The 23,610-nt window shown below is 47.9% G+C and overlaps 1 long non-coding RNA gene across 1 annotated transcript; it reads left to right on the forward strand.

Moving 5' to 3' along the window:
- The first annotated feature begins 293 nt into the window (after positions 1-293).
- Positions 294-23,307, forward strand: LOC108446240. Its single transcript, XR_001861376.1, has 4 exons — positions 294-569; positions 2,960-3,128; positions 12,708-12,811; positions 21,834-23,307. It is a non-coding gene; the product is annotated as an uncharacterized LOC108446240 (long non-coding RNA).
- The last annotated feature ends 303 nt before the right edge of the window (positions 23,308-23,610 follow it).

The raw sequence follows: 23,610 nt of genomic DNA on the forward strand, positions 1-23,610 counted from the left end.
CCCCCACAGCAGCCGGGAGCGACGGCTGTGGCAGGGTGCAGCCAGCACTGCCCCTTGTCACCTCTGGGTCTCCATGCCCTGTGACAGTGGCAGCCCTCTGGAAGACCCCGCCGTGGCAGATGCGGCCTCGCAGCCCTGCTGGGGCTCTGTGCTCGGCAGAGGGGAACGGCTCCGGACTCTAATCCGAGCAGACAGATTGAGGTCAAACGCGCCCTTCGTGCAACAAGCAGGGAAGGGCAGGGGAGGGGGAGGAGAGGAGGGGGTGCCTGTGCTTGGGGCAGCAAGGAGGGTGAGAGAGGGACCACTGGGGACTGGGAAGCCTGGGCCCCTGCTGGCCCCTCTCCGAGGGGGCTGGGGTGGTGAGGGGTGCCAGGCCCCCCAGTTTCACCAGTGGGTGTGAAGTGCAAAGGCAGGGCTGGCTATGGGGTGGGACAGATCAGCACTGGGCACATCTCTCCCAGCACCCCATGCAGTTTGTTTGGCCCTTTTCTGTTGTGATTTCAGCTCCTGAGAGCCTCCCGAAGTTGAGGAAAGTGAAAGGTTCTTCCTTGGGACAAGGAGCAGGACGGGTAAGTGTCAGCTGCACCTCATCTTGTTGGCAACCTTTGAAGTTACCGTGCTGGGGACTGACCTGCTACTCTTGTGGCAAGTTATGGGCTCACAGGACTGGGAGGTTTCACTGCTAAACCTCTATGTGTCAACCACTCCATCTGCTTCCATCCACCTCTCTGCCCAGTGGCATGTAAACACCTGTGGGAAGAAGAGCCCACTGCAGAGCACCCTTCTGCCTGCTGCCCCATTCCCAGCATCTGGGCTTCCCTCTTGGTTCAGCCCTGCTGCCAAACTGAGCAGCAAGGGATGAACAACAAGCAGCTGGAGGAGGATTTATTCTGCTCAGGTTTGCTCTTTTGTGGTGCTTTGGCATTTGCACACTGTGCTGTGGATGCTGGTCACTGCTGGTAGGGCAGGATTTTAGTGCTCCCTGGTTCGTGTCCAGGCTTTGGTGCGGGGTCTTTCCCCTCTATCATTCAGCACAAATAATACGGAGTAAAAGAAGGGACAAGGCTTTAAAAACCCAAAATAATTCCCCCCAGAAATGGGGAGCCCTGGCTGAGCATTCTCTTTTTTGCAGAGTCTGGTGGTTGTTGCAAGAAAACACATTGCATTGAGCATAAAAAAATATACCCAGGCATTGGGACAATGGGTGTCCTAAACAGTGTCTGTTCCCATGTACATGATGCCTGTTAAAATGAGCTCTTTGCTACCTGGGTACCATGGAGGCTGCTGGTACCTTCTCATTTGGCTTAGGATGGAGATGGCTCAGTTTTCTTTCAGTCCAGGTAAGCCTGTGTTATTAAGGAAGTCTTGAGTGGCTCTGAAAGCATCTGCTCCTAGCTGGAATTGCTTGGACATGTCTAAACTGTACAATAGCCTGCGATGCCTGAACTCATTCTCTGCTTGCCAGGAGGGGTACAGAGGTGTTTGTTGTGTGGCCAATGTCCCCCCTGGCTGCCCAGGACCCTGCTCCTTGTGCTTAAATGTCCAAAGGCGATGTCTCCACGGTGTGACAGGCTCAGGGAGAGGGGCTGGGAGCTGCCTGGCTCTGAGAGCTGGCCTACTCTGATGCAAATCCTGTTAGTGGTGAGGCAGGACGAGAGGGACAGATGTGTGGAAAGAGAATCAGCTCCAGACAGAATATATGTATTTTTTTGCCTGCTCCCCGGGAGACTTTAGGGAGTCTCAGAGCAGCATTTCACATAGTTGCTCAAGTGGAACTGCGCTGAGTAAATAGTTGCATTTCAGCAGTGGAGATTTAAAACCAAGGTCTTGGTAATTTCTGGCTGCTGAAAATCCCTTGGTACTTTTCAGAGTAGTGAGTGTGTTAACCCCAGTACCTTGGCCAAATTCCCAGCTGGGAACCACCTCATAAAATCCCTTTCATACTCCTAGCAGGACCCATCTTAAAAAGACTTCCTTCTTTGTTTTTTCATTGTTTGCCCCAGCTGCCTCCCTACTCTGGTGAGGCATAATTTTGAGCTTAGACATGTTTCTAGCTTATATATTTTTAGTACTCATGTCATCCTTCTACCACCATTGCTTTTTCCCATGTTTACTGACTATAGTTGGAAAGGAGACAGAAATCACATCTCCTTCATCCTGATAATAAATAAAAAAATTCATGTACCTGCTCTGCTTGGGCCATTTCCCATCCACTGGTTATCCTGACAGCCTTTCTTTGCATCTATTGTTGCTCTTGAGAGTGGCTGACCAGTTTAATTTGTGAATTGGGAGATGCCCTCCTCTGCTGGAAATCCTCCCCTGCATACACCTTAGGATCAAATTTACCTGTTTTGTGCCTTTATCTCACTAATCAGCCTGTAATTGACTCCTACAATCAAAGTCCTTTCCTCTTCAATCATTTTCAACTTATGAATTCCCCATTTGCGGCAGAAATTCTTGAAAACTATATGGTTTCCTTCAGGGATTGAGCTGTGTTCAGGCTGTGCTTCCAGTTGTCTTCCCTGGTTTCTCCTGCTTCTCATAGGCTAGTTTAATTAAGAAAGACTCATTAGGGAAATTGTTGACCAGGACAAATCCTGAGACCACTCTGCAGGGAGCTCCACTGCTAAACTCCCTGCAAGCTGCACCCTTCCCTCCTTGTCCACAGGTATCCCTCCATCAAATCCTACTCTGCCACTGTAGTGCCTGGGATAAGCTCTTCCTCTTTCTCACAGCAAATCATGGCCCTTCATTAATTGATTCACTAAAATGTGTATTTTCCTTTACCTAGAAGATCAGTTAGTAGCACAAAAAGGTGAGATAAAAATAAAAACAATCCCAAATGGGATAGTCCTGCATCCCGCACGTTTCACAGCCCTGCCCAGTCTTTGCTTCCTCCCTTGCAGAGGGCCGTGGGTGACAGCTGCTCAGATTGCTTTTTCATCCTTCTTACTTACAGGTGCTGCATTTTATGTTCCTCACCTCCTTACTGGTGGATTTATTGAAGCCCTTGCTCTCAATCTGTCTGTTTCATGGAATAGTTCCTCCAGGAATCTGGGTTGTGAGATACCTGGCCTAGTGATTTGATCACAGAAAGGTCTTGGATCTTCCCTTCTCTCTCAGCTGTGGTAAGTACATTTTCCATATCAGCCACTCAGCTAAGTTCATATGCTTGTAATTATTGTCACTGTCCAGAGCTGCTGAGAAGAATTTGTTTAGTCTTGGGACCTCACCTAGATTTCCTGTGAACTCTCTTCCCACAGACTGAATCACAGCACTGCTTCTTCTATCTTTATTACTTTTGTGTTTGTATGACCAGAGAACCTCTCACTATTTAATATCCTTCCTCAGGTCTAACTCATTTGACATTTGGCATTTCCCACTCCATCCCTTCTATTTTCAGCCCCTAAAATCTTTGCTCTTTGCTGGTTAATCATTTCCCTTTCTGTGCTCTCTTCTTATTCCTTTTGTCTGCATTGCTCTACTCATTCTAGCAAGTTAGGAGCTGCCCAGGACCTACTCCTTCACTATTTTTCTGTGTTTGGGGTGAAGTCCCCAGGGAGCTTTGCCTTTGGTTCAAAGACATTTGAACCTGCCTTTTATAGGCAAGGCTGGGTTTGCCCTTTTGAAACCAGGAACCTTTAGGCAGCACTCTGCTGTTGTTTATCTGTCTGTTCTGTTTAGAGTAAGTCAAAATGAGGCAAGAGTTTTAAATAAACCACTCTGTCCAAGGTTATTTTCCAGTTACATCTCTTCCACTGTGTTTTTATCATTCACCAATATCGAGTCTAAGTCACAATCATGTCTTGATGATGCATCTACAGTTGATGTTCAAGTCTTTAACTGTTCCATCTAGGATGTGTGAGCTTTCACTGTTGCAGTTTTTAGGTTTTATTTGGGTAGTTAGTCTCCTAGAAGGGACATTTTTCATCGTTTCTCTCTTTTTATTATTAACATTAACAGAAATCTCAGTGTCCATCCAAACTTTCAGCACTCTCCTAACGGAGCTACTTCTATTTCTTTTGTCCAAGAGGTGGTGGCCCAAAATGATCTTCCATCCTGTCGTATGTCTTCATCCATCACATTCGTGAAGGCATTGCTGACTTTACAGCTCCTCTTTCCCACCTTTCCTGAGGGAAACAGTGACATTGGTACCTTTGCTCTGTCAGGTTTGTTGCTCCTCCTGGCTTTTGACACCTCTCCAGCACCTGGGGCCATGGCATGCAGAGCTGTTGTGTCCTACTGGGTGTGTTTGTTCCTCTGAGCTGCCTCCATCCTTTGCCTAAGGGGACCTGACAGAGCAAGGGATAAGAATGTAAGTGCAGAGCGAGTGCCTGCATCAAGGTCCCCCCTTCCCAGCTCTTTCCAGCTGTGTGACCTGGCCAGCCTAGAGCTCTTTGGCTGCACAGATGGGGAGACAGTGTCTTTTGTCTCCTTCAGCCTTTTTGTAGCTCAGGCTGTTGGTGCCTAATCCCTGGAGCTGCCCATCCCTCTAACTCCTGTCCCAGCTCTGCCTCTCCAGTGTGATCCTCTGATGACCAGGAGTGGGGACCCAGCAGCTCCTGCTGCATGGACAGCTCCTGCTTGGCCTCAGCAGCACTGCAGAAATATGTTTTCCTCTGAACCTTTTCCATAATTACCTTCCTTTCTAAATTTTTTTTTTCTTTTCTGTAGCATATTGTCAGTGTCTTTGGACTCGGGCCTCTTGGGATCCTCAGGAGAAAACACGAGCTGATTTCCTCTGGAGAGGAAATGAGCAGCCTCCAACTTGCCAGTCTGGGTGGATTATCTTGTCCTCTTGCTTTTAATAAGATGCACAGGATTAAAGAATGACTGTGGATTAGGTTGGTTGTTTTTGTTTTTCCCTGAGTTTTAACTTGGCATATAATTGGAGGCAAAACAGAGGGTTCAGGGTCCTCGTGCACCCCTGCCTTCCACACTGGGACTGGCAGCAAACCTATTAGTGAATCCAGCCAGGGACAGGGACCAAGGGGTTTGTGGCTTTGAAGGACTTACATGTTGTTAAACATTTCACAGTGTTTGAATTTTTGTATGTGTTGGTTTTTGTTTTCTTCCCCCTTCTCCCCTCCACTTCATCTTCAACATCTGCTCTCCACAAACCTGATTTTGAAAAATGCATGCACTTACTAATTTATGAGCTGTGGTCAATGCTGTGGGAAGAGAGACCTGAAGGGAAAAGGGGTTTGTGGAAGCAGCAGGGCCCGTAATGAGATCAGGGATAGGGGAGGCTCCATGTTTGGACTCTGCTCCTGCTCTCACTGAGACACTTGATCCTCAAGGGAATGAACATAGCAAATGATATCGTCAGCTCTCCAGCAGTTTAATATTCCTCTAAATGATTGATAGCACAATGTACAGGACCTTCAGACATAAGGATTGAAAGGTTTAGACCACAAATATCCTGTGTTTATGGCTGATAGCAGTGTCTAGAGGAGAGCAAGTGCCCTGATGCTCTCCTCTGCTTGCTGGGGCAGCAGTGGCCATTGCCTGCGGAAGGCAGTCCAGCTGTTCACCTCTGTGGGGGGCAAGGAAGGTCTGTTTCTGTTACAGCAACATATTCATAGATGCTCTTTCTTGGTGTGTCCAAAGCCTTGTCTTCTGCTGCTGATGTAGATGGAAAAAGGACCAAGGCAAAGCTTTCCGGCATGGTGGGGTTTGCTGGCATCATCTCCTCCTGGTGCATGTGGCTGGCACCTGGGCTGAGGCAGGTCCCAGATGGCATCCTGTAGAGACCACAATGCTGGAAGGTACTGACTCCTGCACTCTTGAGTGCATTTACCTCAGTTAAAAAGAAAAAGATGTGAAAAATGGTGGATGGTGGAAGTGTTTTCCTGATTTCAAGCACTGTTTCAATTTGATGGCACTTCTACTGTAGTCCTACTGGAACCTTGCAAATGCGATTGATTTTCTCTCTTAACCCTTCTCCCCTACTCCCATCCTAGAAACAGATTTTGCTTCTCACAAGCCCGACAGTGCCCCAGTTTCTGGATCCCCTGAACATGCAGTTTGTGTTGAAGGAGGTGTTCGTGCTGGGCTGGTGGTGGTGGCTCCTCCAAGAGCTGTGCTCACCAGCCTGTTACTGCAAGCTGTTCAGGAACATGGCAGCGCTGGACAAAATGGGCTTGTGCTTGAATGGCTTCTCAGGGGACTTTGGTGGCTTCAAGCAGAAAAAGTGCAATTAGTACTGAGGCATCTGGGATGTGTTATGACTCTTTTGACACACAGAGAGTCATATGGATTTTTCCAAAGGGATGTAGAAAACATAAAGACAGGTCATCATTTGGTCCTTCTGATCTCAACATGCACCCCATTAGCAAAGGGAAAAAATGATGCAGGAAATTTGTGAGTTGGCTCAGTTGCCTGTGGGAAAAGATAGAAGTGAGGAGGGGAAAATACTACTTTAAATGTAACATCCATATGCCCATTTAGGATTTAATAAGAGACTTACCACATCTCTGGTAAGTGACAGCTGGTTATTAGAAGCATACGCTGAAGCTGTGGATCATCTAAAGTCAAAACTGATGCTTAGCTATTTGTACACCAGTACATCTGCCTTTAATAATGCTTTTAATTTTGTTAACATGCTTTAACTAGCTTATTAAATCAAAATAAAGTGGGAATCTTACTCTTAATGCAACCACACAAAAAGGATCCAACCTCAAACCCTGCCTCCCTGGCTGTATCCCATGATGTCCCAGATAAAAATATGTCCAAGGATAGGTTTAAACCAGCATGTTATTCTGGCAGAGTTACAACAATGTTATATTTCCTCTCTCTATCCATTCCTCCTTTTTTGACTTCTGTGTTTCCATGCTTGGCACCCTCCACAGCTGCTGTGCGTGGCATGGGTGGGAAGCTCAGCCTGGTTTAAAGTTGTTCCATCTAAAAAATAGGCAGCAAGGGTAGTTTCTCCCGACTCTTTCAGAGGAGGCGGCACTTCTGGCCTCTCTAGGTGAGTGAGTGATCAGAATCAGCTCTTCAGAGTGCAACATCCTGAGTTGCGAGGGAGCAAAAGCCTGGACTCGGTGGCACAGGCTGCATCTGTTGTGTTTTCTGCTTTAATAATGACAGACTGAGATGCTTTTAGTGTGGTGGGAGTGTCCCTCAGCCCATCGTGCTGGATGAGCACTGCCAGCACGCTGCTGCTGCGCTCTGCGTTTGCAAACAGATTCGCTTGGATTGGGCTCGCCCTCCACTTTTCCATGCCAGCCCTGCTGTTTGTGCCAATGTACTTTCACGGCGTGGAGGCAGTGCTCTGAGATGGCTGCTGGTGGCTACCATGTGGGCAAGAGGCAAATGAGGGCCCTCCCTGCAATCTGTGCTGTGACAGAGAGGGAAGGAGGGCAGCTCAGCCTTTAGTGATGCCAGTGCCTTCCAATTCCTGTCCCACAGCACTCTCTGCCCCTCCCTGCTAATTCCCATGGCCTCTCTTATCCCCTGCGTGGAGAGATGCACCAGTGTGAAATGTGCTCCTTGAGTACACGGAAGAAGGGCAGCAGCATGGTGTTAGTGCTTCGGGTCCCATGCAGGCATGCTCTAAGTTTGACTTAAAAGAAGAGATGACTTTTTGGAATCAGTTTTTTGGGTTGCCTGCACCATCTGCTTGCCCCTCTCCAGCTTGGCGAGGGTCAGCAGTGGGTCCCTGCCCACAGGGAACGTGGCATGAGCCCGAGGCTGAGGTGCTGCCTTATAATCATCTGTATGTTTAAGTCTATCTACTCTGTTTCAGCCAGTTTGTTACTTTACATATCCAAATACCTCCCAATTAACAAAACTTTTATGGGATGCCACCCTCAACTCTTCTTTGTCGCCATCCCGAGACTGTGTCTCACAGCAGGTGTCTTGCTCCTGCCTTGTTCCACCCTTCTCTCTGGTGAGTGCTGCTAAGATGCCAGCACGTGCCGGCAGAGCGGGCCCTGCCGAGCTCAGTGTGCTCCGAGACTGTGGCCTCATTGGTCCCCACTTCCGTCTAAGCAACAGAGCGGAGAAATTGCCTGTTACCTTGGGTCGATTCTTCATGCACTCCTAAATTGCTTTGTATTGACACGCTGTCAGAAATGGATTGTCACATTAACCCAGCCGGAGCTGGGCCGGGGCTCGCGAGCACGTGCTGTTGGACTGATCTCCCTACAGGGTGAAGGGCAGGCTGGTTTCCTCTTGGGTTTGCAGAGATGTTTTGCAGCACTTTCTAATTATGATTCAGATGAGCCAGTGAAAGGCAAGGCTCTCTGTATCCTCCGTTCTACAGCCATTTCTTCTTCCCTTGTTGGATCAGAAAAGTGACTTGCAAGAGTGCTGGCCTACTGGTCAGACTCACAAGCTCTCTTCCAGGGTGAGAGTAAATGACTGAGCACAGACTCCCAAGGTTTAAAGGATTAAATTAAATTAATTTCCCCAAGATGAATCTGTTTTGCCCATGACGGTAGCTGTAAGTGATCTCTCCCTGTCCTTATCTTGACCCTTGAGTCTTCATTATATTTTCTCTCTCCTGTCCAGCTGAGACAGGGAGTGGTAGAGCAGCTTTGGTGGGCACCTGACATCCAGCCAGGGTCAGTTCACCACATCAGTGACTTCGAATATGGGGAATATAAGGAAGGAAGAGTGATGGACTCACTTTTCCCCATGAGCCAGCTTGCACAGAGACTCCCATTTCTTCTGGTCATTTTTCTAGGTGATGTGTAATTTCTAGAGCTTCCCATCCCTACCCCTAATGACCTTTTCAATTTCTCTAATAAGGTTCCTCCTCAGAGATTAGCGAATGCCTCGTGAAGCCAGAGTGTACACCACCCACTTCATTCCCTTTGTCTCTCATGCAGCTGAAAGAAAAATCCAACGCAATGCTACGTGAGCTGGCTAAACTCAGCCCATGAAGCCAGAGGTGCAGACAGTCCTTATGCAAGAGGGAGTGAGGGCTTGTGCCCCTCACCCCCTTTATGAGCTAGAGAGGTAACCGTGCCTCCTTGTAGGCAAGAGAGTGATGAGATGCACTGGGGTTTGCATGGGAATGCTTTGCCTGAGCAGCCGGTTCCTCATGAGGTTCCTTCCTTTGTATTCGTGATGTAGGTGAGCACAAGTCTGTTGTCCTCTTTCATGGATTTGTGGAGAAATCCCAGACATAAAAACAGCTATAGAGGTGTAGTTTGGATCCTCAGAACCCCTGGTCAGCTGCCTTGCAATATCATTGCCATATTTCTGTTTCCCATCCTCCTGAGGATCTGCTTCTTCTCTCTGCCAGACTCACCTCTGTTTTTGGTGTGCTAAACCAGTCAGTGCTGTTGGAACGCCAGGTTACTCTGAGCACATCTGGCTTACTGGCAAAGCCCAGTCTATGAAGCATCTTCTGGGCATGGCTCAGAGATCAGGGTCTGCATGGAGTGAGAAACTTTGGCCACTCTCACAAAATAGTGTCATGGCTAGAGCACTCCCTGCTTCTATCTTTTCTCCCTTTGGAAGAGACTTGAACCCACCTGGAAAGACCCTCTTGATTGTCAGGTAATTCTGATTTTGAGCTGGCAGGAGAATCTGCTCAGTCCTCCTATTTGGACTTTTCAACATTAGAAGGAGTAATTAAATATTTTTTAAACCTTGGGTTGCAGTGAGCAAGTGAAAAGAAGCAGGACTTTCAGCCTAGAAGCTCAGGCACTCACCTGGGAGTAGGGGAGATGTGGGTTCCTGTTCAAGCTCCGGTGAATACTTATATAAATTATGCTATGGAGCCATCTCTCCTCATTGCTCTCCTCGCTTTCTCTTCAGCCCAATGAATATTTACTCATTTCATGCATGGTGGAAGATACTGAAATTCACAGAATGAGCATACTTGAGTAATCTCAAACTTTTATGCAATGTTCCAGGTCTCCTCTCCAAGTCCTTCCTCTCCCAGAAAGGGGAGGGACCTCCTCCCTCTCCACTGCAGTGCCCTCTCATAGGCATTCCTCTGAATGTCTGTTTAAACTTATTCACCTTTGCTTTCAAATGAGCACAGCTTTAGCTGATTCCTCAGTTGCTCCTATTTTGTCCAGCTTTGTCTTTCTTGACTGTTAGAATTGCAGGTACCTTCCTATGTAGGAAAAGGGATGGCGGCATGAGAACTACCCCACGTCATTCCTGCAGTGAACGTTCCCTGCGCTCCGTGAACTCCTCCGTGGCACAGGAGAGGCAGCCACAGTGCCGTGACTGTTTGGTCGTTCTTGGCTGAGGGTGCTGCCATCGGAGCCAGCTCTGGAGTGGCATTTGGCCAGGCACACATTTTATCTGGTAGCTTTGTCGCCACAGCCCACTTTACATTAATTGCCATGCTGCTGATGTGGCAGCGCGTTTCAGCCCCTGCTGCCTGAAGCCACATGAATGAGAGACACCGGACTTCAGCCCAGGAGCCCTCCCAGGAGTTTCCTCCACCCTCCTCTCTGTGAACCTGTATCTGAGCATCTTTGTCCTGTTTGGTGCCCGACACTGCTGCTATATTGCAGATGAAAAACATCCTTTCCTGTATGGAATAGTTCCTGCCATTTTCCTGCTTGATTTGTCTTTCTCCTCTTTTTTTTTTTTTGCTGTTCAGCCTTTTCTTCTCATTCCTGTGCTTCCTCCCCCCTCGCCCTGATCAGTCAGACTTCTCCTAAGCCCTGATGTGTTGTGACTGGGGCTGACTGACAGCACTTCGTGCCTGACACACATCTCTGGGATGCAGCCCAGGATGTGTATTTAAGAGCAAAGTTGGATTGTGAAGTGCCATGTGGGAGTCTCTGAGAAAGGAGTCAAAACACCGTCAAGCCTATTCTTCCTGAGAGGAACGGAGATGTTGTGTGGAGCCTGCTGATGCCAGGAGAGACTCTGAAGGCTGGGTAGGGGTCATCCTGTCCCATAAGCACTGAAAGCTGCGCTCAGCCTCTTTGCAGAGCCGGGGCAAGGGTTGAGGGGAGCTATGGAGAACCAACCCCCCTTTTCTGCATTGGTGATGCTACTTTTAAATTCACATTGGGTCTATGTGGATGACATAGAGCAAGCAAGGGAGTCACCGTTTACTGCACCTGTTCTGGGTACAGGACATGGTGCCCTGTGGTGGCTGTTTCTGGTATTTTGGCAGAGAAAGGTGAGAAAATATGGGCTGCAACTGAAAAGAGGGAGTTGATCATGAGTCTTCTTTCCATCTCCTCTTCCTCAGAGGACTTCAGAGCAGCTGTTTCCCACCTTCCCAAAATTTGTTTCTTTCCACCGCAAACCTGGAATGGGTGGAGATTGTGGAAACATAAAATAGTTTGGGTTGGACAGGACCTTTAAAGGCCATCTAGTCCAACCCCCTGCAATGAGCAGAAACATCTTCAACTAGATCAGATTACTCAGAGCCCTGTCCAATCTGACCTTGAACATTTCCAGGGATGGGGCATCTACAACCTCTCCAGGCAGCTTGTGCCAGTGTTTTACCACCCTTACTGTAAAAAACTTAATCTTTATATCAAATCTGAATGGACTGTCCTTCAGTTGAAAACTATTTCCTCTAGAGATGTGCTGGCAGAGCTCTGGCTGGACTCACAGCTCTGAGCCACTTTATTCAGCCACCACACTCGACTTGTTTCAGCCCTGCCTGGGGTCTTGGGCTATTTTTATTGTACATGAGAGCATTTTACACAGAATGGGCCCTGATGAATTTGCAGAGAGCTGTGGCTCTGCTGGGAGTGAAGGAAGGTTGTCCTGGCATGGAGGACCTGGGTGAAGTAGAAACAGCTGTTGTCCTCCTCTCTCAACACACCTGCAGGCTCAGTGCCACTTGCCCAAGCTCAGTGATTATCTCCTGGGGCTTGGAGCTAGTCTGTTCTGCTTTCCTCCATCCAGTTCAGGCTTTAGAGAAGCTGGCTGGGCTGGAAGGTCTAATTTGTACTTGGAAGAGGCCTGTGGTTTTGAGGGCCATACTGAGCACCATTGTGTCACCATCCCCTGCCTGCTACCTCCTGAGTTTTCTGAGTGTAGATTCATCTCTGCTCACTGAGAACCTTCTGAGCTTATCTTCCTGTCTGATGCAAAGTCACCTAAAAGTACTTTTTGCTGGCGCCCCTGGTGACCCCAGGTGTTCCTTGGAAATCTCTTGGAGAAGTAATCATCCCTTTTGGATTGCAGCATCAGTCACCTTCAGTCCCTCTGACAGTCCCAATTATCTTGTGTGTTTGGCTGTAGAGCACCAAAAGTAAAACACAGTTGTAGGCTTCTGGTTTGTAGAGTTTTCTTCACCTGGGAGAAAACCAGCAGGGTGACAATTTGTTCCTTGATCTCTTCACCTGCTGCCCTGTCCGTGCTCTTCTGGTGGCTCCTTCCTTTGGTGGAAGGGAGGGATAACACCTCAACATAACTGGTGCTGCTGGTGGGAGGTGTTCTCACTTCTGTAGGTGGGGAAGAAGTACATTATGATTACACTGAGAAATGGGGACTGATTTTGGGGTCTTTGCCTCCCCCCACATAGCAATAGTGTTCCTCTGTTCTGCCATGGGACCAAGAGGTGTGGGTTGAAAGAGACCTCAGGACCTGCTTGGAGCAGGTTTAGATCACTGAGGACCTTCTTCACTTGATTTGACTTGTTGTAATTTGACTTGACTACCGTGCTAATTTTTCTGCTGTTTCTTAATGCTCCAGCTTCTTTCACCTGAATCCTGTTCATATCCATCCTTCCATTTTTTTTTTTCTGTTTTCCCTTTTTCCAGCTACAGCACCAGTCCATGGCAGAAGGGGAGTGTCGGAGCCAAACTTGCTTTACCCCTTACAGACACAACCCTCCACTCATATTGCAGAGATACCTCCTGAGCAGGTGGGTGTCAGAGGTGCACCAGCAAGGGTGAACTCTTCCAGGAGAGACCCAGATAGAGCTATGAAAATGTTGCCGACTGATGTGGTATCTTGGTTAAAATTCACTTCAGGAGGTAGCCTGGAGCTATTGAGGGCCATCCCTTCAGATGGAGGGGGTAATTCCTGGGCAGGAATTAGCAGTCAGCACACCTGTTACTACAAGAGACTCCAGCTGAAAAGAGAAGAAGGATGGGAGGGGGTGAGGAAGAAAAAAAAATAGAGGCTCTTCAATTTAGTGCAATTATCTCAATTTTCCCAGGATAAGGATCCTTGAGATATTTATCTGATTTATAAGGGTGCGCGGCAAGGCGGCAGACACGTCCTTAAAGAGACATTTATCAATTTCTTAAGCGTGCATGAGGGGAGAAGAAAGAAAAAACAAATGAGTGAGAAGGAGACACCGCACGGAGACTCTCCTGGAGTTGGGAAGGAAAAAGGAAGCCTGCTTGCTCTGTATGTTTTCACTTGTGATTTATAATCTGTGGAGAACCACAGAAGCAGGAGGAGGTTGGCTGGGCTGGGACAGCAGAAGAGATCCTGTTGTAGACTGGGTTGCCTTTATACTTTCAGCAATTTATATTCCAGGGACGTGTATTAAGTATTTCCTGAAGAATTTCTGCTTACACTTCTACTGGGGAAATGCTGAGGGTTGGATTTATGCCAGGCCTGGAGAACTTTTCCAGTTGCAGAAAAGTGCTCTGAACCTGCACCAGTTTGGTTAAGGTGGTACAAGGTTTCAGTAGGATTCATCTTGTCCAAGTGCAGATGTTCTGGGCTCAGGGAATGCATGATTGTTTGCACTCACATTTAGGAGAGGGAAGCAGAATTCACCTGACACTCTTGGCTGCCCACTATTGGAGGGAATGCACTCCTCTCCATTAAAACACAGCCCTCTTTTTTATCTCCTTCAATGCTATCAGACTTTTTCCCTCTTGCCCATAACCACTGCTCTGCCCTTTAGTCCTCCTCCTCTGTGCCGAATCTTAATGCCTCTTCCTCTCCTTATGCTCTGCAGCTGCCATTGTTCTCTCTGCACCTTAGTAGCTAAAATGGTTCTGGGGACCTTTTGCATCTTGGAGGCTGCATCTTTTCTTTCTTCCTCATCATTGTCTTCGTATTACCTGTACAGGGGAGCAGGTATGAAAATCCTCATCTTTCCCAAAAGTGCAGCTGCCTTGCTGCCGTTCCTGCAGCTCCTCACACCTCCCTTTCCCCTCCATCACATTCAGGCTTCTCGGCAAACATCCCCAGCCCTTTTGCCTCTCTGTTGCTCCTTCACATCTACATCCCTCATTGTTCTGCCACCACTGTCTTGTCACATTGTACCCTACTCCCTGGATTTGACAATAGAGAGAAAAAAAGAAGGGATTCAGTGGAGGCGAATGAAACGGGAAGTGGGAGAGGAGGAGCAGAGAAAGAGAATATCAGAGGGAATGAGAACAAATGCTCGTAGCTTAACATGGCTCAGGAAGTCACCTGGGGGAGTCACTGACTGAGGGGTCACTGACCCTTGTGAGTAAATTTCTGTAATAAACTGGTAAAAGTACTGGCAGGCCCAAGTGATTTAGTCTAGAAATTGCTATAGTTCAGCTTCCCTCACCTGCAATTCAAAACAAGCACAAAACCCTTGCCAGCCTAAATATGGATTACTTTCCTTTGTCCCTTAAGTTTGTCTCTTTACAGCGTGGTTATGTTCTCATAAATTTGTTGCAGCATGTTTGCCAGCAGCTGACCCGTTGGAAAGGATTTGGGTCCACCAGAAAAGCCTCTTGGATAAACCCCTCTTTGGCAATATGCCTTTTTAAGGCCCTCCTGCACACAGGTTGCTCTAGGAAATAACTGCTTTGTCAAGGACCAGCTAACTCCACTACCAAAGGTCTGACTGAGGCAGCAACCCTCAGCTCTCACACATGGGCACCTACTTATCATCACTGGCTGTGGATCTCACACCTCCTGCCCTCCTCTGTAATAGCTGACTTTGATAAATGAGATGCAACCTTACTATGAGGGGAGAAATTTTCAGATCCCTGGTCTCAGTGAAGGTTCTCATGGCATTAGAAAGTCAGAGATGCTTATCTGCCTGTGGTTCTTAAATTCTTCTCTGGTATCATCTTCACTTAGGCCTGTGGCTGGATCTTACTGGCATGGGAAGGGAATCCATTAGCCTCCCCTGGGCTGCAGCGCTCCAGTTGTTCAGCTGCCTATAATGGCATTTGCATGGTACAGGCACTGTTTTCCTGTGTTGGTGTAACAAATGTGAGATGTTGCTTGCTAAAAGCTCTGTTGAGATGGACAATATATAATATGTATTTCTGCTCCACTGAGCAGAGTAGGTGGCAAATTATTTAGAGAATATATAGCTTGTTTTGTGCTGGTATTTGTGTTGTGGGATCCTGCTCCATGGGTAGGGGGCCAGAATACTGCAAGTGGAAGTACAGTCAGGTGCAGGGAGTTTACATTTATCCTGTTTATTTTCACCTTGGCCCATCTGCCCACCATACCCCGCCGTACAGACTGGAGCATGCATATGGGCTCTCATCTCAGTACATCCTCACCTTCAGATCTCTACAGACCTGGCAGCCAGGGGCTTGTGCTGCCCTTCCCACTTGCACATCTGCCTCTCCAAGCAGGTCACCATCTGCATTGGTTCCCAGAGGCAGGTAAAGCCTGTGCTGGAGGTATGACGCTCATTGCAGAAACAACAGCATCTGGGGTACCCTGGTGAGTTATGCTGTGCATCAGCTGTGATTTCACATTACTCTGGATCTGTAGGGGTGCAGTGGGTACCCTTAGTCCCTTTGGGTACCCTTAGTCTCTCTCCCAAAATGTGGGCAGTGACCCAGCGGATGTGGCAGTGGAGAAGTAGCCCCAGCAGATGTGAGTAAGCGTTGTTGGGCATCCCTTTGAAGCAGAAGCAGCCTTGCAGGACATCCCTGGTGTACTCTGGAAGAAGTGATCAGTGTGTGGAGCCCTGCTACCAGCAGCCCATTGCTACTCACCTGCCCTGTCCCCACTGAACTGCCTTTAGTCATGAGCTGTGCTGTGCACGTAGAGGGAAAAAAAAAGAGAAAGAAAAAGAGAGGAGGGGAAAAAAAAAATCAAAGAACAGTGTGTTTCTTGTTGTTTGATCTTTGAGGAATGCTGAAGAAATCTCTTAGGCCGCTGTCTCCCCGGTTGTGCTCGTAAGGAGATTATGGACCTCATGCTTTCACAGGAAAGCACCCGGCTGCTGGGCCTGGCACAGTAATCCAGACAAAGGATAACAGTGGCCTAATTAATTCTCATGTCTCTGAATCTGATAACAGCACAGTACACAGACGAGTCCGTAAGGACTTAATGAGTTTAATCGACTGCACTTGATGATTTTATTTGAAACCTTGTGCCACAAATTAAACTATTAAAAATGCACTTGAACTTGATTGGCAGCTGTAATCCAGGCAAAGTCTACTTAATCCGCAGGGGCAGGAAGCAGGGATGGATGCAAAAGGCTGGAGATGAGGAGAGGGGAGGGGAGGCTCTGGTAGGTAAGGGGATTTTGGGGTCAGTTTAAAGGAAAGCCGGAAAGAAGGGCAGAGCCTCATGGAAGCTAGGGGTGAGGGTGGGAGGGTAGGGGGTTTATCTGTGCTCACCCAACCCTGGCCTGAGCTGTGGGATGTGGAAAGGGTTCAATCTGTTCTTGTCCTGTGCTCTGCCCTGGAGGACTCTCCAAGCAGCTGGAGGGGTTTTTAGTTGGTTGGAGTGAATCAGCTGCTGGCTCTGGAGTGAGGTGTAACACCAAGGTTTTGCACAACTGAGGTAAGGAGGGTGTGAACCTCGTGCCCAGCCTCCAAATCTCATGCACACCAGCTGGGTGAAAGGCCAAGGAAATGCACACAGGGATATTCACTGTGTCCCAGGCAGTGGTGTCACCAGTGTGCAGGCACACACACAAATACTCAGTTGCTCTTCATCTGTAAAAGCTGCCCCGGTGAGAAGCAGCCTGTAAAAAGGTATCTGTGCAGAGACAGATACACTGTCCTGTGTGTTCTCTGCTACCTGCTGTCACTCACATATCTGGTTGTGATCCAGACAATGTGTGGTTGTCACATATCCAGTTTGCTCCCATAAATAAATACCTATATATATATGTAGATGTGCACAAGCAGTGATTTGGCTCAAAATGGGTCATTAGCCAAGGAAGGCATCAGCATGGAAGTCTGCTTTGAAAGTCCCTTGCCCCCCACTCTGCTATTTAAAGTAATTTGCAAAAGATTTGCAAAATTATAAACCAATTTGCAAATAAATGGTCATGATTAATGGCATATTCTTTAGGAGGTGACGGATCTGTAATAGATCTGTAATCCCCCTTATTATGCAGGAGCCATTAATAGCAGTAGGTGTTAAGAGACTACATTAAAGCTAGAATGGGCTTCAGCTGTATCTGTGGAGTGGAACAGGTCAAGTTTTTGTTGCTATGGCTTCTTTACCTATTATTGTGCTCATAATTGGTAGAAAGCAGTGTATGTCAGTGCCACTTGGGTTTCACAGCTTGCTCATGTCACCTATCCTACCCTAAAACTCCCGCTCTTTGGCAGCAGAGGGAAAGCCTTCCTCTGCTGATGAGTGAAGGCATCACACATCCCCATGGCAGGAGGGGAGGGTGGCTCGTCCCTTTGTGCATCTCATCTCCAGCTTTCCTCCTGCTGTCGCCTGGAAGTGATAGGACAAGGGGTGATGGCTTCAAACTGAAAGATGGTAGGCTTACGTTAGATATTAGGGATAAATTCATGGCTTTGAGGGTTGCGAGGCCCTGGCACAAGTTGCCCAGACAGGCTGTGGATGTCCCATTCTTGAAAGTGTTCAAGGCCAGGTTGAACAGGGCTTTGAGCAATCTGGTCATGTAGGTGTCCCTGCCCACGGGAGGGGGTTGGAATTGGATGGTCTTTAAGGTTTCTTCCACCACAATCTAGTCTATGATTCTGTGATCCACACTGCTCCTGGATGTGTCTTGGGGTCTCATGGGAGTGCTGGGAGTGAAGGGGTTTTTTGACAAGCAGCTCTTGAGGCTGTGTTGGGTGGGTGAGGCTTCGGTGCAAGGGGGAGAGGAGCAGGAGGGAGAGCATGCAGCATTTTCTGGGGGGAGCCTGTGGCACACCCACACCCTGTGCTGGAGACTGAACCCACCACCTGAAGCACTCCTCAGAGACACTGAGGGATCAAGAGCAGTGCCAGTGCCTTTGATTTCTGAAACAGCAGGGCTCTGCTACATGGACATAAGCAGATGATCCAACAGTCCACAGCACACACCCTGCTGTGAAGGATGGTAAAAATCCTACTCCATTGATTCCCTTCACTCAGAGAAAATCCCTCCCTGACCTTACACCTTTCGAGGGGTTTAATGCATTGTACATGGATGGGACAGACTGAGAAACTGGCAGAGGAGTTCCATCCATCCTGCTGAGTACCAGCCTGGGGCAGTGGGCAGCCTGGTCTTGCTCTCTCCTGCATACGCTTTCACTACGATGCTGTGAATTTGCTGTATTGACAACTAGCTGAAATGTTTTTATCTGATAGGTTGCAGCTTTATCATTTTCCTCCCGCCCTCAAATTTTTTTGCATCTAACACCAAACATGTGGCAGGTGCTGGGCAGTGCCACAGGGGGTTGTGATCTTGTGAGGTCTGTGGCACCTGCAGTGGTCTGCCTTTGTACCAGGTTGGGATGGGAGTGTGGGTGAGAAAATGGGCTCTGCAAGCAAAGTCATTGATTAGTGAGTTGGTGATGCTCTTTATAGGGAAAAGGTGTGTTAGGGGAGGTTTTTCCTGGTGAGTTAACACTGAGATCCTGGCTGCTTCTCTTTCTGAAGCCTGGCAGTTCTAGAAAGCACAGAGATGGTAATTTAAGGTGTTGTGCATCCTGACTAATTACATCGGTCCTGGCCATAGCTGTCTTTTGTGTTTCTCACCTTAAAATACACTGTAAAGTTGCAATTCACAGTTAAACAGATGCTGTATGCTTTCCCAGTAGTGGCTACTTTTTAATTTTTTTTACTGAAAGGAAAATAATTGGCATATCTTAGACAGAATAATTCTTAAGGATCTTAACACGGGAGATCAGCTAGGGAATGGCAGAATATTTTCATCTATTTGGTGTTGTTAGTGCTTTGATTAAACAGACTGATATTTCTGAGTCTGTCACTTAGCATGAACAGCAGGATATTTTGTTATCAGGTAATTCCCTGCCTACAGTGGCTGCAGAAATGGTTGGATGTAAATCATGCAGTTAATAATACTCCAGTACAGAAGGCAGATGCAACTGCTAATTGCGGAGCCCGGGATGCTCGGTGAAATCACAGCAACTTATCAGCCTCTGTCAGGTCACTTGGGCTCTCCCCCAACCTCACAACTTCTGCCAGGCAGGATGCCATGGCTGGTGGCACAAGGGCTGTCCCCTCTGCTGCCCTCACAGCTGAATCGCAGGGTGATTACGGGCTGGGGACACTGCCAGCCCACGGCTGTCCCCCCGGCAGGGAAGTGCTGGCAGCACCGGCACTGTGGGCAAACAGCCACAGAGCCAGCGCACGCAGCGCGCTCCTCAAATATTTACCCTTTGTTTCAATCCCGACCTCTTTGCCTCTCAAGATAAATAATTTAGTGTAGAAGCCTTGAAGGTTAATCTTGCATTTATTTAATGTTACAGGACACTTGGCTCACTTACAGCTAAAAGCCCTGCGTGCTGGTTGTTAGTTTATTTAATCCAAGTGCAATTTTCTTCACCCTCTTCTCCTGAATTGCTGAAAGGGACGAAGGAGAGGAAGCGAGGGGAAGGAAGAGTTATCTGTATGCGGCTTTTAGCTCCTGCTGCAAACTCCATCAGGAGCAGCACCCTGGGGAAACGTCGATATGAGTGCCTCAGCCCAGCCAGGCATGTCATTCGCCAGTCGATCCGAGAGGCTGGCTCTGAGCGCCGCTGAGAAAAAAGGGGAAAAGCAGAGGATCTGACACTGACATCCCTGCACACCGGCTGTATAGAGCTGCCTGCCTTTGCCCAAATCTGTCAGAAATTGCTGGTGTGACAAAAAAAGGAAAAAGAGACAGTATGGTGGGGGCAAGGAGGGGGCAGAGGTGAGGCAGTGGGGAGGAAGAGTATGTTTGCTTTCATTGATGAAATGCTGTTTCTCTTCTTTGTCCAAAAGCATCAGGTGGTCCTTTGCAGGAGACCTCTACAGCACTGGTAGAAAACTAATGCAGAAGGGAGGGGGTCTGAGGGAGGTGTGGGCTCTGATTTACCTTGCTTGAATGATGTTTGTAGTAATTTCTACCAGGCAGGCCAAAACTTTTGGGAGGTTTGCAGCTGGCTCAGCACTGGGAGGCTCAGCACTGTGGGGGTCAGCACCTTTTCCTGCTGCCAGGGCCAGCAATGAGGAAATGGCCAGGAGCTTCCAGGTTTCAGCAGAGGTAGAAATCAGCTTGTTGCCCAAGAGTTTCACACCGATGGATGTGAAGAGAGTTGCAAACTTACTTGACAGTAACTTGCAATGGAGAAGACATTTCAGCAGCATCTTCTTTGTTCTCGTTTCCAGAGATGCACAAAAAGAAATGCAGGTCCTTCCTGAGAGTTTGTCAATATATCTACACTCCAGACAGATTGGACAAAGAAGCTGGAAAAAAAAAGCCAGACACATGGAGCAGACTGGCTGCTGAAGTTGGTTTGGCTTTTACAGCCCAGCCCACAATTCTGGATCAGAAATTTGGTGCTAGCTGCTCCCTCCCAACTGGGGCTTACAGCCAGGAACTCAGGAGGGGGGCAAATTCCAAGATTTCAGAGCAGCCTGTCTGTATTTGTTCAAGAGCAGACCCACGTGGACAGCAGGCAGTGAGGAATCCAGTTTTTCCTATCCTTGTGGCCAAGCCTAGCGGAAATGTCACTCCCACATTGCGGCCCCAGACTGCCCTCCCAAGCTCTGGCTGAAGAAATCTCCCTCCCAGCCTCAGCTTGTGCCTCACCAGGTCTCAAGAGCCACTTTGGCAAGCTCTGCATTCGTCTGGATGTGCTCCTCACCTCTTGCAGTGATAGCTACACTCATCCACCACTTCAGAGCATCTTGTCAACTTCCTTCCCACCCCTGTTTTTAGAGGCCTCCTATGGCGAAAAGTCTCTGATTTCTCTAAAGGAAATAATCCCTACATTTGGTAGCATTAGGACCAGCAAGGGGAGAGGAGAAGTGTCAGAGGATGCTGGCAGTGTGATCACACTAGCATGTCACCCTAGCATAGTCACATTTTCAGCTGCTCGTGTTGTCCAGCCCAGCTGTGACTTGCTGGTAATTACTTGCTTGTAGCTGGTGTGAGACTCCCAGTTCTCAAAGCCATCTGCTTACCTCCAGGTCCCTGCTGTGTGATCTTTTATTTGGAGTTCACCTCTACAGTTTATGGCTGTTTCCAGGATAACGTTCCAGCTGGAGAGCCTCTCGACTCCATCCTGTGCTGGCTTTTCTCCTTTTAAAGGACACTTTGCATCTTTCAAAAAACACCAACAGGATGCTGAACGTAGTCTGGCAGGATTTGACCCAAAAAGGATAGCCATGTGTGATGGGTGGGAGACTTCAGCGTCTGGGTGTTCATTTGTGCAATCCAAATCTCCTCAGGTAGAGATGTGGACAGAATGACCTTTCCCATGAGCTTCAAGTGCTTCAGTATTAAATGGGAAATAGCACAAGATCAATGTGTCTCGTAGCTTTTCATTGCCTCAGTCTGAACCAGGAGAGACAGTAATAAGAAAAAGAATAATTTAATAAACCGTATGTGTTGGGGTTTTTTTTCCTTCTAGTGAGGATTCTCATATGTGTTTGGATTGGTGAATAGGCTTATTTTTGTTCAAGACAGTAATTCAGCTTCGTTTTAATTTCATTTTGGTTCTTGTTGGTATGTACTGGTAAGGATATGAGAGTGGGATCTCTGGGAAGAGGCTCCTAATTTTGACCCCTGCCTGAATTATCTTCTGCAGGAATCACTTTCCCCTTGTTGTGGAGGAATATCTCCCACCTGCTGCATGGAGATGCCCTGCATGTGAGAACAGTGTCTGGAGGTGGGACTACCTGGGGAAGTGGTGAATTGCAATTGGCTACTGCTTCGTAAATCCCCCCACACTGGAAGAGGTTTGAGCTGAAGATTTCCTAAGGGCAGCTGGGAATTCACAACCCTGAGCTGTGTTTGGCTCCTGGGACCTTTGAGAAGAAGCCATGTGGACGTGTTTTTCAGACATTTTTGTGTCAGCCTTTATGTACCACTTCCACGGTTTAATGTTTTAAATCATGACAAACACCCTCCCAGTCGAAACAGCTCCTATCAAAGTGGCACTCGCTCTCATAACACCCTGCCACCCACAAGGATGTGCTGATTGCTGCCAACCTTTTGGCAAGCTCTTTGCTTTTGTATTAGGACAAGGTGATTGACAATGCTTTGTGTGTCTTGATAATGGAGAAATGTACTATTTAGAGAGAGAAAAATTCACATAAGTGTCTCCCCAACACGATCTGCTGACTGCCTTTTCCTTTTTTCTTCCCCCCATATTTAAAAAATGTATCAAGCCAGACAGCTGCAGTGGCTGAAGAAAGCAGCTAATTCCCCTAACAAGTCTCTTGCAGAGAGAAGTGCCAGCCAACCCAACTCTGAACATGGGACTGGAAGTGTGTATAGGATTAGGGGCATATCTGGTGGCCCAGATTCCCCAAAGCCAATTAATGACTGTTACAGAAGGAGGATTTTCTTTCTAAGGTTAGAAATGAATCCTTGAGTCTGGAGGGGGAAATAAAAAAAAAGAAGAAGGAAAAAAACTAGAAGAGCTCAGGACTCAAAGGGAAAGTTCAAAGGGTTGGTTTTTTTTGGAGCTGGAGTTCAGAAGAGAGGAGTTTGTGTGAGCGTGTGTGTTTCTGTACCGCTCTCTTCCTTCCTCCAGCTCTGTTTTCCTTATTGATCCCTCTCGTAACACGATTTCCCTCTGGTATAATTGAGCGAAAAATAACTGAGAGTAAAGTCTTGTAGATTTGCTCCTGACCGAGCGTTAGTCTTGTCCTAGATGGCCCTGGACCAGCACAGAGGCCAAGTGCTGTTCAGTGCTGTCCCACCAAGCCCAAGGGCAGCTTTGGAGCAACGTATGAGCACAGATGTTGGGGACTAGGGCTGCTCTGCAAAGCAGGGAAACATGCCCAGTTTTCCTCAGTCCCTTTTTTTCCCCCCTCAGCAATCTGAAAGTGGGGTTCCTGGAGAGCAGAAGGATTTGCTGGAGATGCTCTCTGCGGCCGTGCACTCACCTTGAGGTACCAGTGGGCAGTGACTGTGCTGGACCCAGAGGTGGCTTTTGGGAGCCCATGCAGTAGGTTTGCACCACTCCACTGCCTCTCCCAGCTTCCATTCCATACGCATCCCTGTCTCTGTTTACTAAGGGCTTTGGGATCCCCTGTGATGAAGGCGTGTGAGCAATTATCACTGGAGCTAGGACACAAAGCAGAAGGCTTGTTTGTTTTTTTGGATCCAGGGCTGTTTGCTCAGCTGCATCTGTATCACTGCTAATTATTAAGACATTTATTACCATGCTTTATTTATGTGTGTGGGTGCTTGTTTACCTTTCCCTGAAGCCTACAGATTTAGTTGTTCTTGAAAAAGGGTTTTTGGATCCTCAGTAGGATGGTTGGTGAGTCCCAATGCTCCCACTGAGGGGTAGGGAAGTGAGATATTTTTGGCAGTTCAGAACTTACACCTTTCATTTCTATTCCTTTATTCCC

This window comes from Corvus brachyrhynchos, unplaced genomic scaffold (genome assembly GCF_000691975.1).
Source record: "Corvus brachyrhynchos isolate BGI_N302 unplaced genomic scaffold, ASM69197v1 scaffold4, whole genome shotgun sequence".
NCBI lineage: Eukaryota > Metazoa > Chordata > Aves > Passeriformes > Corvidae > Corvus > Corvus brachyrhynchos.